At 42.3% G+C, this 13,419-nt stretch overlaps 1 protein-coding gene across 1 annotated transcript in view; it reads right to left on the bottom strand.

Moving 5' to 3' along the window:
• Positions 1-11,897, bottom strand: part of LOC128579387 (ankyrin repeat domain-containing protein 26-like) — a 52,756-nt gene extending 40,859 nt beyond the window's left edge. The window contains exons 1-2 of the mRNA XM_053581513.1: positions 11,814-11,897; positions 3,176-3,219 (exon numbers count right to left, since the gene is read on the bottom strand). The gene's annotated coding sequence lies outside the window, so the exon portion shown is untranslated. The remainder of the gene's footprint in view (positions 1-3,175; positions 3,220-11,813) is intronic.
• Positions 11,898-13,419: the final 1,522 nt, after the last annotated feature.

Here is a 13,419-nt window from a genome sequence, read left to right as displayed (position 1 = left end):
TATTCAAATCTAATCTAACCATCTCGCAATTCTTGTCTCTGAGCTATTCCTACAATCTATTTGCAAATAAAAATGAGAGGCACTAGACTACTAGGAGCCAGTTAGAAAAGATAGAAACAGAACCCATGAAAAGATGTCTTTTTATGGTCGAGTGCAGTTGCCCACACCGGTAATTCTAGCACTCTGGGAGGCAGAAGTGGGTGGACTGTCTGAACTCTTAAGTTCAAGATCAGCCTGAGCCAGAGCAAGTCCTGGTCTCTAAAAATAGCTGGGCTTTGTGGAAGGAACCTACAGTCCCAGCTACCTGAGAGGCTGAGGCAAAAGGTGCCCTGGCATCATAGCTCACACAAAATCAAACTCTTGGGCTCAAGTGAGAGATGGCTCTGTCGTCCCCCCACCCCACAAAAAATGGTATCTTTTTTAATGATCATGCAAAAATACTCAAGGATGTTAAATTTTTAACCCTGCCTAATAATCACCAAAAAAATTATAAATACAACTTTAAAACATTTAAAAGAATTTGATATGGGCTGAGCAGCAGCTCCCACCTGTAATCTTAGCACTCTGGGAGGCCAAGCTGGGAGGATCACTTGAGGCCAGGCATTCAAGATCAACCTGGGCAACGTAATGAGACTCTCATCTCTAAAAGAATGAAAAACAATTATCCTAGTGTGGTGGTAAATGCTCCCAGCAACTCAGGAGGCTGAAACAGAAGGATCCTTGAGCCCAAGAGTTCGAAGCTGCAGTAAGCTATGATTGCACCATTGCACTCCAGCCTGAGTGACAGAGTGAGGCATGGTCTCACTCTGTCAAAAAGACAGTATAATGCTAACACCTCCCTCACAAGTTTCTCCCCAAAATGAGTTAATTCCACAAAGGGTTTAGAAGTTAAAAGATAGGGCCAACACATGGTGAAAGCTCAATCACCAGAAACTGAGCCGCTGTTATACCACGTCTGTAATGAGTATTCCTACCATCTTTGCATTCCTCTCCATAAAATGGAGGGCATTTCTGCATTCACAAAAGATACGCTTTCAAGATAAATAAGCTGGGGTGAGGGTTTTTTTGAAATTCTTATTTTGTAGAGATGGGGTCTATGTTGTTCAAGCTGGTCTCAAACTCCTGGGCTCATGTCATCCTCCTGACTCAGAACTCCCCAAGTATTGGGATTATGGGAGCGAGCCACCACACCGAGCCCTTAGTGGGGGTTTTAACTCCACCAGTTAAGCTATTCTAAAATTTCTTGCCATTATGACCTGCTAGAAAAAGATTTTATTCAAAAAGATATAGCCAGGCGTTGTGGTGGGCGCCTGTAGTCCCAGCTACTCGGGAGACTGAGGCAAGAGAATCGCCTAAGCCCAAGAGCTAGAGGTTGCTGTGAGCTGTGATGCCACAGCACTCTACCAAAGGTGACAAAGTGAGACTCTGTCTCTAAAAAAAGAAAAAAGACGTAAAAGTAAGTTGTTGTGGCCCCTTTCTGGTTTGTATACAATCTGCCCTTTTCTCCCTCCTGCCCTATTCATTTTGTGCCTTAAAAATACTTATTAAAAATATAGAAAATTAACCCCCCATATTATTTTTGAAAACATCCAGAGAGTTCAATAAGATGTCTACATACAAAATATGTAAAAATCAATAGCATTCCCAGCTGGCACCCGGAGCTCAGGGGGTAGGGAGCCAGCCACATACACTGAGACTGGTGGGTTCGAACCCAGCCCTGGCCAGCTAAACAACAATGACAACTGTAAGTAAAGGATTGAACCGAAAATTTATAAACACACACAAAATCAGTAATGAGACACAAGTAGTCAACCTCTCCAGTAACCAATACAGTAAAAATAAAAGTTATAAAATACCTCATAAAAAACTACAGATATATCAAAAACTAAAAAGAATGATATTGCCCAGAATTTCGTTGTGTACGTGCAAACATGCTGCTGTACAAAATGTAAACTAATGTAACCTTTTTCAAGGACAATGTGGCCTTAATCAATAGCCTTATCAATAGCCTTAATGTAGTAATAAATTTTGAAATGGGAATTTCAGTTCTAGGAGTTTATCCTATGAATGTATTTGGGCATCGATAAATGAATAATGAACATAAATTTTTAAATGTCTTGCAATATTGAATATATTATCCAAAACTTGAATACTAGAGGGATTAAGTCCATCTGTGTACATCCATACACTGTATAATAACACTAAGTGAAGATGTTGCTCTGCATTTATTGGCCAGGAAAGACACTGAAGACATAGCAAAGTGAGGAAAGCCAACTGCGGCAGTTTGAATAGTTCATTACACTCACGTCAGCATGTACGTGTGCACATAAAAACACAGACTGCTCACAAGTAAGAGATTAGATTTAGAGATTGGTTTCCTCCCTCGCATTGGAAGGGCTCAGTCCTGAGGACTGTATCGGAACATTTCACTGGATCTCATAACTTCTAGAATCTTCCAAACAAAATCTACAGTATTTCTTAGAATTACAGAGCAAAGAGGTATGGCACCGACCCTCTGCACAGCACAGACAGGGCTGGAATGCAGCCCAGGTATGAGCTGATCACACTGGTATTGGTCACCTGGTTTCTGTCTGGAATAGAGGGACCATCATCTGTTGAGGATTCCTGAAGTTCGACATCACTAGACTTAGGAAAAGAGAACACCAGGATGAGATACAGCATCACTCTTAGACAGAGGCTCTCAGGAAAAAATAAGATGAGAACTCAGAACAGCATAGCTTGAGAGCTCAATTAGGAAAAACTGCCTGGTTCGCATTTCCTACGTGTTTCCTTTCTGCTTGTTAATATTTTCTTTAATAACAACATAGATGCTTTACACACAGCTGATGTGTGTATGCCACAAGATTAGACAGAAATGCTTTTATGATTGACACCACAAAAGAGGTATCTTCGGCAAAAGAGTACGTTCATGATGTCAGCAGTTACTCTGATCCAGCTGGGTTTTACAATTTTGCGAATATTAGAATCCCAAAAAGAATTCTGTGCAAGAGTATAAACCTGTTGAAGGAGGCAAAGGTCCCCTGAAGGCTTAAGTAAAGGCGCCTGGCAACCACAGCAATCAGTAGGAATAATCAGTCCATATGGTGCATCAAACAGTTGTTTCAACAGCATTTCCAACAGCGGCTCAGACAAAGCAGGTAATAGCAGAGCTTACTGTATGAACACAGAGAGCCAGTGTGGTCCTACGGGAACCCCTTGCTGCAAGAGAAAAGAAACATAAACAAATTGAGATCAGCCGATCAACAGTGCTCATGAGTTATTATAATCCACAATTTAAAATATGAGATAGGGAAAATATTTATGTGAAAATTTACCTAGTATCTGATTAAGACTCTGAACAGAAAAGCAGTCTGATAGAACAAAGAAGCAAAGATATACCTGTTCATAAATTAACTTGATATGCATATAAAAATTCAGGGTAAAAAACAACAAAACTTATAATTTTATCAGACTTTGAAACGCATTCAAAGATACTCATCATACTGTTTGTAAATGAAAACACCTAAAATGTCAAACAGTTAAAAATTTTTAAATGATGCCACAGTCATACAAAAGAACATTATGCAGCCTCTAAAAATATATTTTTGAAAAACGACAACATCACAAGCCTGTAAAATGCAGAGAAAAAAAGATTATAAATCCTGTCATTATAGAGATCGTTTACTTACAGAAAAAACATCAAAATGTATGTAACAATAATGATAATATTTGACATTATGTTCTGTGCCAGGCTTTGCATTGTACTTTACATGCAGTATCTCACTGAACGCTCAAAACAACCTCATGTATCATCACTCCAATTTCTCACAAAAGCCAGCTGAGCCACACAGAGGTGAGGTCACTTATCCAAAGCCACATAGCTTAAAAATGCAAAGTCTGAAAATAAACTCAGCCAGGCTGTTTCCTGAGCTTGTGTGCTATCCATCACCACAAATCCTCTGATTCAAAGGCTCATAAATTCAAGTAACCAAATATGTTGTGAATAGAGTGAGTTTTTTTCTATCTTCTTTATAAAATTTGAGCACTTCTCATTAACAACTCCTGGAAACATTCATGCTGCTATCCACAGTTTGGAACCTCTAACCCTGTCATTCCATTTTTGTGTGTTTTCGGTAAGGTTATCACCTATCTGTGGAGCAAAGAGCCAAGCTATTTTGGTCTCTGTCCTTCCCATTACTTATTCCCATTCAGATGAAAATTTAAATACAAACTAGCTACCCATTCATTGAGATTGCTTCAAATTTATTTATGGTGCAGAGACGTTTCTGGGAAAAGAACTTAAAAGTGATTATAGTTTCTATTAATAATTATAGTCACTAATTGCTATGAGAACTTTTTTTGGCTATGCTGACATATAGCTAAAGTAAAGCTGAACCAACAAAGTACTATAAATAGTCTTGCATAGCCTCACAGAAGACATGAGAATTTTGTAAGTTGGAGGGTGGGAAAGTAGAAACACAGTTTTCAGATTTTTTTTAGAAAACACTATTATGCCTTCAAGAAAAATTCAGAAATTGTACTAGCAAATCTATCTTTATAAATGATCCTCTTGTTTACCTTAACTATTTTGGACTACCACTTTCAGACAATTTCATCTATAACTGATATCAGACAGGAATCCCAATGGCTATTTTTGGTCATTGATTCATTAAATAAAAATGTTTAAGCACCTTCCTTCTGAGTGCCAGGCACCATTCTCAGCACTGGCAGCAAACAAAACAGACAGAAACCACTGCCTTGGGCGGCTGTAAGGCATTTATACTTTGCATTGTACTTACATGCAGTATCTCGGCACCCTAACCACTGAACTACGGGTGCAGAGCCGCACTCTGTGTTCTTACAGTAACCTCTGCCATCACCTGCTTTGAGCCACTGTTAGAAATGCTCGTGAAAACAGAAAGGGAACAAGGTAAACAGCAAAATATAGACATGATGATGTCAGAAGTGAGGAAAAATAAAGTATTCAAAGGGGAACTGGGTCCTCGGAAAACAGGGGTCATGGTCAGGGAAGGCCTTGCTGAGGGTCACGGATGTCCAACTCTGGACTTGGATCAAAAAGAGAACACTGGGGTGGCGCCTGTGGCTCAGTCGGTAAGGCGCCGGCCCCATATACCAAGGGTGGCGGGTTCAAACCGGCCCTGGCCAAAATGCAAAACAACCAGAAAATAGCCAGGCGTTGTGGCGGGCGCCTGTAGTCCCAGCTACTTGGGAGGCTGAGGCAAGAGAATCGCTTAAGCCCATGAGTTGGAGGTTACTGTGAGCTGTGTGAGGCCACGGCACTCTACCGAGGGCCATAAAGTGAAACTCTGTCTCTACAGAAAAAAAAAAAAAAAAAAAGAGAACACTGGTTTCTATCACCAAGATTCCTTTAGCAATGGTCCACTCCCTCCTCTTTGAAACACCTCCTCTTTGAGTCTAATGTTTGGACTTGCCTTCCAAACATTAATCCTAACCCATCACCTTCTAATGTATAATAAATTCTATCAGTACAAGTTAACCAGAGCTGGATTCTGTTGCCGGCAACCAGAGTACCCTGGCATACCTGCCACTCTCCAAACTGATAGCTAATAAAAGTTATCATTTTCCAAGTTAGGTAAATTTTCCATGTTCAGTAAAACTAAAAATTTAGAGTCTAAGACCATGGCAAAATAAAAGATTATTAATAACAATCCTTAAATTCTGATTACAAATATTTCTTTCACTGAGAAACATTTCCAAAGGGAAACACTAGGACTATTCAAATAAAAAAAAAATTATTTGTCTTTAATTAATGAAAGTAACCAACATCTCTTCTTAAAATTAAAAAAATAATTTATACCAAGCATAAAATACAGTTACTAACTACAGTCACCATGTTATACAACAGATCTCTTCAATTTATTCCTCCTATTTAAATGAGATTTTGTATCTTTTGATCTACACTTCCCCAGCCAATGATAACCACAATTCTACTCTCTACTTATGCGAGTTCAAATTTTTTTGATTCCACACGTGAGCATAATCATGTAGTCTAGTGTCCTCCGGGCTCATCCATGTTGTCACAAATGACAAGATTTCCTTCTTTTTAAAGGCCAAATAATATTCCATTAATAACTGTTTCCACAGGATGACAACCAAGCCTGCACTTCATTCAGGGTTTCCTATTCCTAGATGCTTGTGGGGTTTCTGTGTTGCTCACTATGCTGCAGAAACACTTGAGAATGACTGGTAAGCCAGAACACGGCAGACCTGCTTAGATAAGCAAAAATCATTGAGCGATGCAAGTCAAATCAATGAGCATTATTTCAACAATTGTGAAGAGCTTGATCTCCCCTGCGTCTGTACTTTATTTCAATGAATACAGAAGACTATCTCTCTGGTACTCATCAGTGATACCAATGTTGAATCTTCACTTATAGTTTTCTGTATGTCTAAAGTATTTCATAATTTGTTTCGAGTTGAAGTATCTGCTTCAGTTTCTGGTGACAGTCAAGCATAAACCATGTATATTCGTGAGAAATATCCTAAAAATGTTAATACCTGCATCAGGGCAGACCACCAGGGAAGCAGTCGTATGACTTCCTACTTCACCCACCCTTCAGGCTCACAGATTTACTCATTTGAGCGTCAGCCTCGCACAGCCCAGCGGAGACTGCTAAAGGGAGAAAGGATCAGGTTTATTAGGCCTGAGAAAAGAAAACATCTGTATGTGGAACTTCCCTACATTTTTTTGCTACATGTTTATAAAGGCTACTGTCATTTGAGTTGTTGAAGTCCAACAAGGCGAATTTTTCTCTCCTAGTGAGAGAAAACATGAGCTTACTGTCAGACCCTCTGATAACCCAACAGGAAGCTCCCAGCCAGACTGTCCTCTGCTCCCTGATTTCACTCCTATCACAGGTCAGTGGATCTTCACTTAGAATTGATGGTGAACTTTGGAATAAACTATGAGAGTTACGAATCAGGAAACATTTGTACCCTGACAGAGCATGAGACAAGGGCACACTCCCCACCAGATGCTGACAGCCCCCCACCCACTGCTTCACTCCTCACCTGGCTGCCTGAATCCTGCCATCACATACAGACCTAAATCCCATCCTCCATGCAGGAGGGGAATTATTGGGGCAAGAGGAGAGAGGATGCTTACCGGTTGCTCTTTTTCTCTCATTCTCCATAGGATGTGACTTTTGTAATAAAGATACGTTCTATGTAATGAAAACAACTCCACAAAGGCAAGTACACAAGTTATCCCATTGGTTTTGAGATCACTTAAGATCAGGACTTTGAGCAGTGAGGTCAGACTGCAGAAAGCTCTGTGTTATCACTAAGGACTTTCATTGTGAACCACATCACTCAATTCCGCAGGTTGTACCTGCAGGCTGGTAACACAGTAATTTCCCAATGAAAGGGATATATTACACAGATGAATTTCCACAATTATATGTATCTTTTAAAATGTCCCTCTCCACCTAAATTTTGAATTCCCCTCCTCCTCCTACTTGGTTCTATCAGTAAAAAAACAAATTTACCATTTTCTTCGAAATCTTCATAAAAATTATATTACTGATATGTCAAAAATACATCTGAATAAAATTTATCATTTTTTGTATTTTTAATTGTCATCATATTGTGAAGGCACGTTAACTTTTCCAGGTCAGTAGTGTGCCAGGTATCTTTGGGCTTCTTGTGGAAGACAGGGTCGAGATGAAGAATTATGGACTCGGCCCTGTGAAATTCTAGCCTTGCTGACATCAGCTTTCTGTTGTGATTTTGCAGTCTTTATTCTAAATAACAAAATTAGCTTGTATTTATCCTTAATTTCTCTCTCTTAAAATGACCTTTATTAGTTATTATTTTTCCATTCCTGAAATAATCGTCATTTCTAAAAATAAATGCACGGTTAAATGTATGGATTCCGGAGCAAGACAGACAGAACTAGCGCACAGCAGCCTTAACATCCTGAGCAAAACTCTTAACCTCCCTGTGACGTGGTTTCTGCACCCCTAAACGTGGGACAAGAGTACCTTCCTCATGAATTTTTGTGGAATTACATGAGTACGTGTAAAACATTTACATCAGTGCCCGGCACCTATCAAGGGCTACTTTAGGGTTTGCTACTGTGGCTGTAATTGTAATTCATTTACTCACAAGTCCTCAGGTTGCCTTTTTTCAGGTAGTACCCGTGTTCAGAATGGGAATGCGAACCCACTTTTCCTAAAAGCCTAGCACCAGTTAATTTCCTTGTAGTCTTCCATCACAAACACTGAACATGTAATGTTTTTTTGCAGGATGAGAATGCAGGAAGTGTTTATGCAAGAAAAGGAAGTGTGGAAAAAAACTGGAGCAGTGATCATGGGATATCTCAACATTCATCACAAATGTGGCCTAAGCTAAAAGATTACATGTTCCTGAAGGTAAACGACTGGGGAGTCTGTTTCCTCTGTCAACATGTAACAAGCAAAAGAAACGACAAGCTTGGATGTGGTCCTGGATGCTGAGCCAGACATAACAAACAAGGTTAAGGTTGGAGCAGAGCTCACATTCACCATCAGAACACACATCTAGGTATTTTAAATGTCAACAGGATTTACATATGGTGACTCTGCATTTTAAGAGATAGGAGTGCCAGGAAATAAAGTTCAGTGAGGGAAACTAACAAGCATAAATTGTGAATATATAACAGTGTTTTTCAACCTTTTTTATCTCACAGCACACTTGAACCTATACTTAAACTTCCGCAGAATACTTAAATTGCTGATCAAAAAGAGTAAAAGAGTAAAAAAAAAAAAAAAAGAATATATTTACTGTGCTTGAACTTCTTTCAAAAACAATGGAATTGATGATCTTTGAAAGTTTCATGGCACACCTAAGATCCTCTCACAGTGTGCCATGGAGCAGAGGTTGAAAATCACTGTCATATAAAAAACTCCAAAAACTGGCGGTCAGGCACAGTTTGCCTGCTCAAAGCATAACGAGATAAGTTAACATAAAGTCCACTATCTTCACCACCTGAAAAAGCAGCACATGTAAGGGGTATTTTGAAAATATGTCTTAGGAAACATCAAGGTTACCTAAAGCAACTCAGTGAAAGGACCAGAACAGTTCAGAGCTAGACAGAACTGGGACAGATGTCAAAGTGAACATTAAATGGGCCATCTGTGTGTTTCAATGAAACATGTATCAATTAGGACTACAGAAACATGACTTACCAGGAGTAATTTTCCTTACAATACAAGAAGTCTACACATTATTCAAGGGATAGTATTGCTACCTAAGAAAATAAATAAGGATCCAGGCTCCCTTTAAACTTCTAATCCACCAAACTTAGCATGTGGTCATTACCTTCAAGGTCACAAGACAGCTGTATCACCTCCTAGCTAAAAGAAATGGGAATGAATAGGGAAAAAAGCAAATGCCTGCCTAGTCTTTGCTTGAAAGCCCCTGCTATCAAGATTTATCAAAAACCTTCCTTAACCAACAGACCTCCCCTTCGTATCACTGAATTTCACAGAGCTGCAAGGGAGCCAGGAGGTGCATGCTTGGACACAGTCCACCTGAACGAAGTCAGTAAGAACCGGAGTCCCAGTGATGACAATCAATACATGACACAACAGAAGACATCAGGGAGTGTGGAAACAGGGCAATCTTTTACCAACACTATCTGGGTAAGAAGATGCCAACCAAATCAGCTGACAGGAGATGGATGGAGAAACTTCCACAAATTCTGGAATCTACCATTGAGATCATCTAACTCCATGTTTCCAAATAATCTACTAATAGTCACTTGACTACCCATATAACCTTTGCTAAGAGGGACAGACAGAACGCACTGGCCAGCCAGTGCCTTATCTTGAGAAGTATCATTTTCAGTGTAAATACACTAACCTTCAGTTCACCACCTAACACTTGTGAACTCACATCTCTCCAGTCAGTCCCTGAGGGCCTGGCAAACTGGGTTTACCATCAGAATCAATCTCTCTCAGTTCTAATTCAGCTGAAAGAGTTTTGTATTTAAAAATTATTTTACATAGGGTTGTAGACATACAAATTATAGAATTTGACAAAATAAAGTGATGTCTGTTTTGACTTATCTTAGCATCTTTCCTAGACAACCACCTAAACTCACAAAACTTTGGTGAATTTCCTTGGTTATGACCAAAGAAAAATACTCAATTTAGGAACAGTAAAGTTTGATTTAGTGGCTAAACCAACAAGAGTTTTGATTGGACTCCTAAGACATCACCTAACCCCAGTGAGAATAGCCCACATCATAGAATCCCAAAACTGCAGAAGCTGGTGCAAATGTGGAAAAAAAGGGAACGCTTTTACACTACTGGTGGGATTGCAAACTAATACAGCCTCTTTGGAAAGAAGTATGGAGAATCCTCAAAGAACTCAAAATAGACTTTCTATTTGATCATGAAATCCCATTACTAAGCATCTACCCAGAAGAAAAAAAAACAACAACATTTTATCATAAGGACATTTGCACTAGATTGTTTATTGCAGCTCAATTTATTTGTAGTCACCAAGGTGTGGAAACAATCCAAGTGCCTATCAATCCAGGAATATATTAACAAACTGTGGTATATGTATACCATGGAATACTTTTCAACCATAAAAAAAAAAAGAAGATGGAGACTTTACATCCTTTGTACTAACCTGGATAGAGTTGGAACACATTCTTCTTAAAAAGTATCACGAAAATGGAAAAGCAAGTAATCAATGTACTCAATACTAATATGAAGCCAGTAGATGAACAAATACACGCCCACATGAGAAAAACTCAATGTAATCAAGTTGTGGGGGGAGGGAGATTGGTGTGCTCCCACCTAATGGGCACAATGTAAGGGTACACAGCACATCTCCCGGGTGCGAGACACAATTACAACAGTGATCTTACCTAACAAATGCAAACCTTGTCACCTAATCGCCTATACCCTCATGTTAATCTGAAATTGAAAAAAAAAGGTTTGGTTGGATTGGAGGTATACTAATTAACTATAACTGTAGGCAAGTCACATCTTTATTTTGGCTGCAAAGCACTTTCTGATAATACCTATTTGGTGATGCACTGATTGTTTTCGCTACTTCTGTGACCCTCGTCAACATACACAATCTGGAATTTCCCCTGAAGTGTGCCACATATTGACAAGACATAGGATGAACAGGCAGGGGTGGACAGCTCTAATACGTCATCCTAGCTCAAGTTGGGCGATTGTATCAGATGATAATAACTACTCTCAAGTAAGCATCTACTGTGTGTCAGCTACTTTATATTCTTATCTTGTTTAATAATTACAACTCCGGAATATAAATAGTATTACTTCTACATTAGAAATGAGGAAACAGAGGCTTGGAAAGCATCAATAACTTGCTGAAGGCGTACAGCTGATAAATGGCAGAGCAAGATAAGCACACAAGTCTTCCTGCTGCCGAAGCTGAACTCCTTCCACCACATCACTGTGTCTCTCTATACCTCTCTTTTCAGGGACTTTTCTAGCCGTGGAATCTTTGAACTTTTGAGTTGGAATGGACATTACAGCCCATGTGATATACAAAACAATAAAATGGATGCTGATCAAGAAAGACTGTAACACTTACTTACCCCAAATAACCACTTCTTTGGTTATTTGGACCCATTTGGTTAAAAGGACCCATTAAGAAAAACACACACACAAACACACCCCAATTTCACTAATGAATACAATCCAACAATACTCAAAATCCTAACAAATAGAATACAGGTGTGGGACGGCGCCAGCGCCCAAGCACGCTGCGGCGGGTGACAACGATCCCCTCGTCAGTCTCACCTCACCGGCTGCCGTGGTGACAACCGCTGCGGCTCCCCCGTTCCTCGCCGCCTTTGCCTCCAGCAGCCCCGCGTCCAGGCCAACTCTCCGCCTCCGTCAGCCGCCGCCTGCCCGACTGCGCACAACGTGACCGCATCACGTGACCCGGCGCTGGAAGACTGCGTCACCGCGCACGTCGGACGGCCGAGGCGCCTCAAGCCAGCGCGGGCTCCACAGTGGCCCTGGGCCAGGAGGCGGTGCTCGCCGCAGCCCCAGTGCCGGCCCTTCCCGGGGACCGACGCCAACGTGGTCCTCCAGAGACTGCGCGACCGGCAGTGGCTGGAGGCGGTGTTCGGACCCCGCGACGAGCCTGCCGGGTGCTGCAGCGCACTCACGCCAGGCCCAGCTTAGGCGAAGTGCGCGCGCGGGTGCGCGCGGTACTGTGCCTGGTGTGGCGGCTGCGCGGCCTGAGCCAGGCCCTGCGGGAGGCCGGGCGCACGGCTACAGCAGGCCAAGCGACTGCAGCCGCTGACCCAGGCCGCCTATCTGGACGAGGCGCGGCGGAGGCTGGAGGGTCCGGCGCCGCCAGCTGAGGCTTCGCGGGAGGGCTCGGGAACTGAAGGTCCACCGGGAGGAGGAGGCCAAACTATCGGGCCGGCAGCGCGTGGCGCGGGGGATGGATGCTGCGCCAGGAACGGTCGTCGCGCGCGGTCAGGCCGGCTGGACGGGTCCCAGACGCACAGCTCACAGCGCTGGGTCACGTGACGCGGTCACGTGGCGCGCAGTCGGGCTGGCGCCGCGGCTGACGGAGGCGGAGACTTGGCTGCGACGCGGGGCGCTGGAGGCCGAGGCGGCGAGGCACCGGGGATGACGGAGGCAGAGACTTGGCTGCGACGCGGGGCTGCTGGAGGCCGAGGCGGCGAGGCACCGGGGATGACGGAGGCGGAGACTTGGCTGCGACGCGGGGCTGCTGGAGGCCGAGGCGGCGAGGCACCGGGGATGACGGAGGCGGAGACTTGGCTGCGACGCGGGGCTGCTGGAGGCCGAGGCGGCAGGCACCGGGGAGCCGCAGCGGTTGTCACCACGGCAGCCGGTGAGGTGAGACTGATGTGGGGACCGTTGACAAACGCCGCAGCGCGCCGGGCGCTGGCGCCGTCCCACACCTGTAGTCTATTTGCTAGGATTTTGAGTATTGTTGGATTGTATTCATTAGTGAAATTGGGGGGTGTGCGTGTGTTTTTCTTAATGGGTCCTTTTTATGGTTTTGGTATCAGGAAGATTTTTGCTCCAGAGGATGAATTGGGAGTGTTCTTTCCTTCTCAATGTTTTTGAATGGATTCTGCAGCATAGGTATGAGCTCTTCTTTGAATGTTTGTTTAAATTCTGGTGTAAAATCATCTGGTCCAGGACTTTTTGTTGTTATTAGAAGCTACTTTATTTTTGCGATTACTGTGCTTGATATCGGTCTGTTCAAGAGTTCTAATTCTTCCTGGTTCAGTCTAGGTAGGTAGTATGATTCCAGGTATTAGTCCATTTCCTCCACAATGTTAAATTTCTGGGCATAGCAATTTTCGTAGCAATCAGAGATAATCTCTTGTATTTCTGTGACATCTATTGTTATTTTCCC

The sequence above is a fragment of the Nycticebus coucang genome, unplaced genomic scaffold (genome assembly GCF_027406575.1).
Source record: "Nycticebus coucang isolate mNycCou1 unplaced genomic scaffold, mNycCou1.pri scaffold_49, whole genome shotgun sequence".
Lineage (NCBI taxonomy): Eukaryota > Metazoa > Chordata > Mammalia > Primates > Lorisidae > Nycticebus > Nycticebus coucang.
This window is presented reverse-complemented; position numbering and strand designations above follow the sequence as displayed.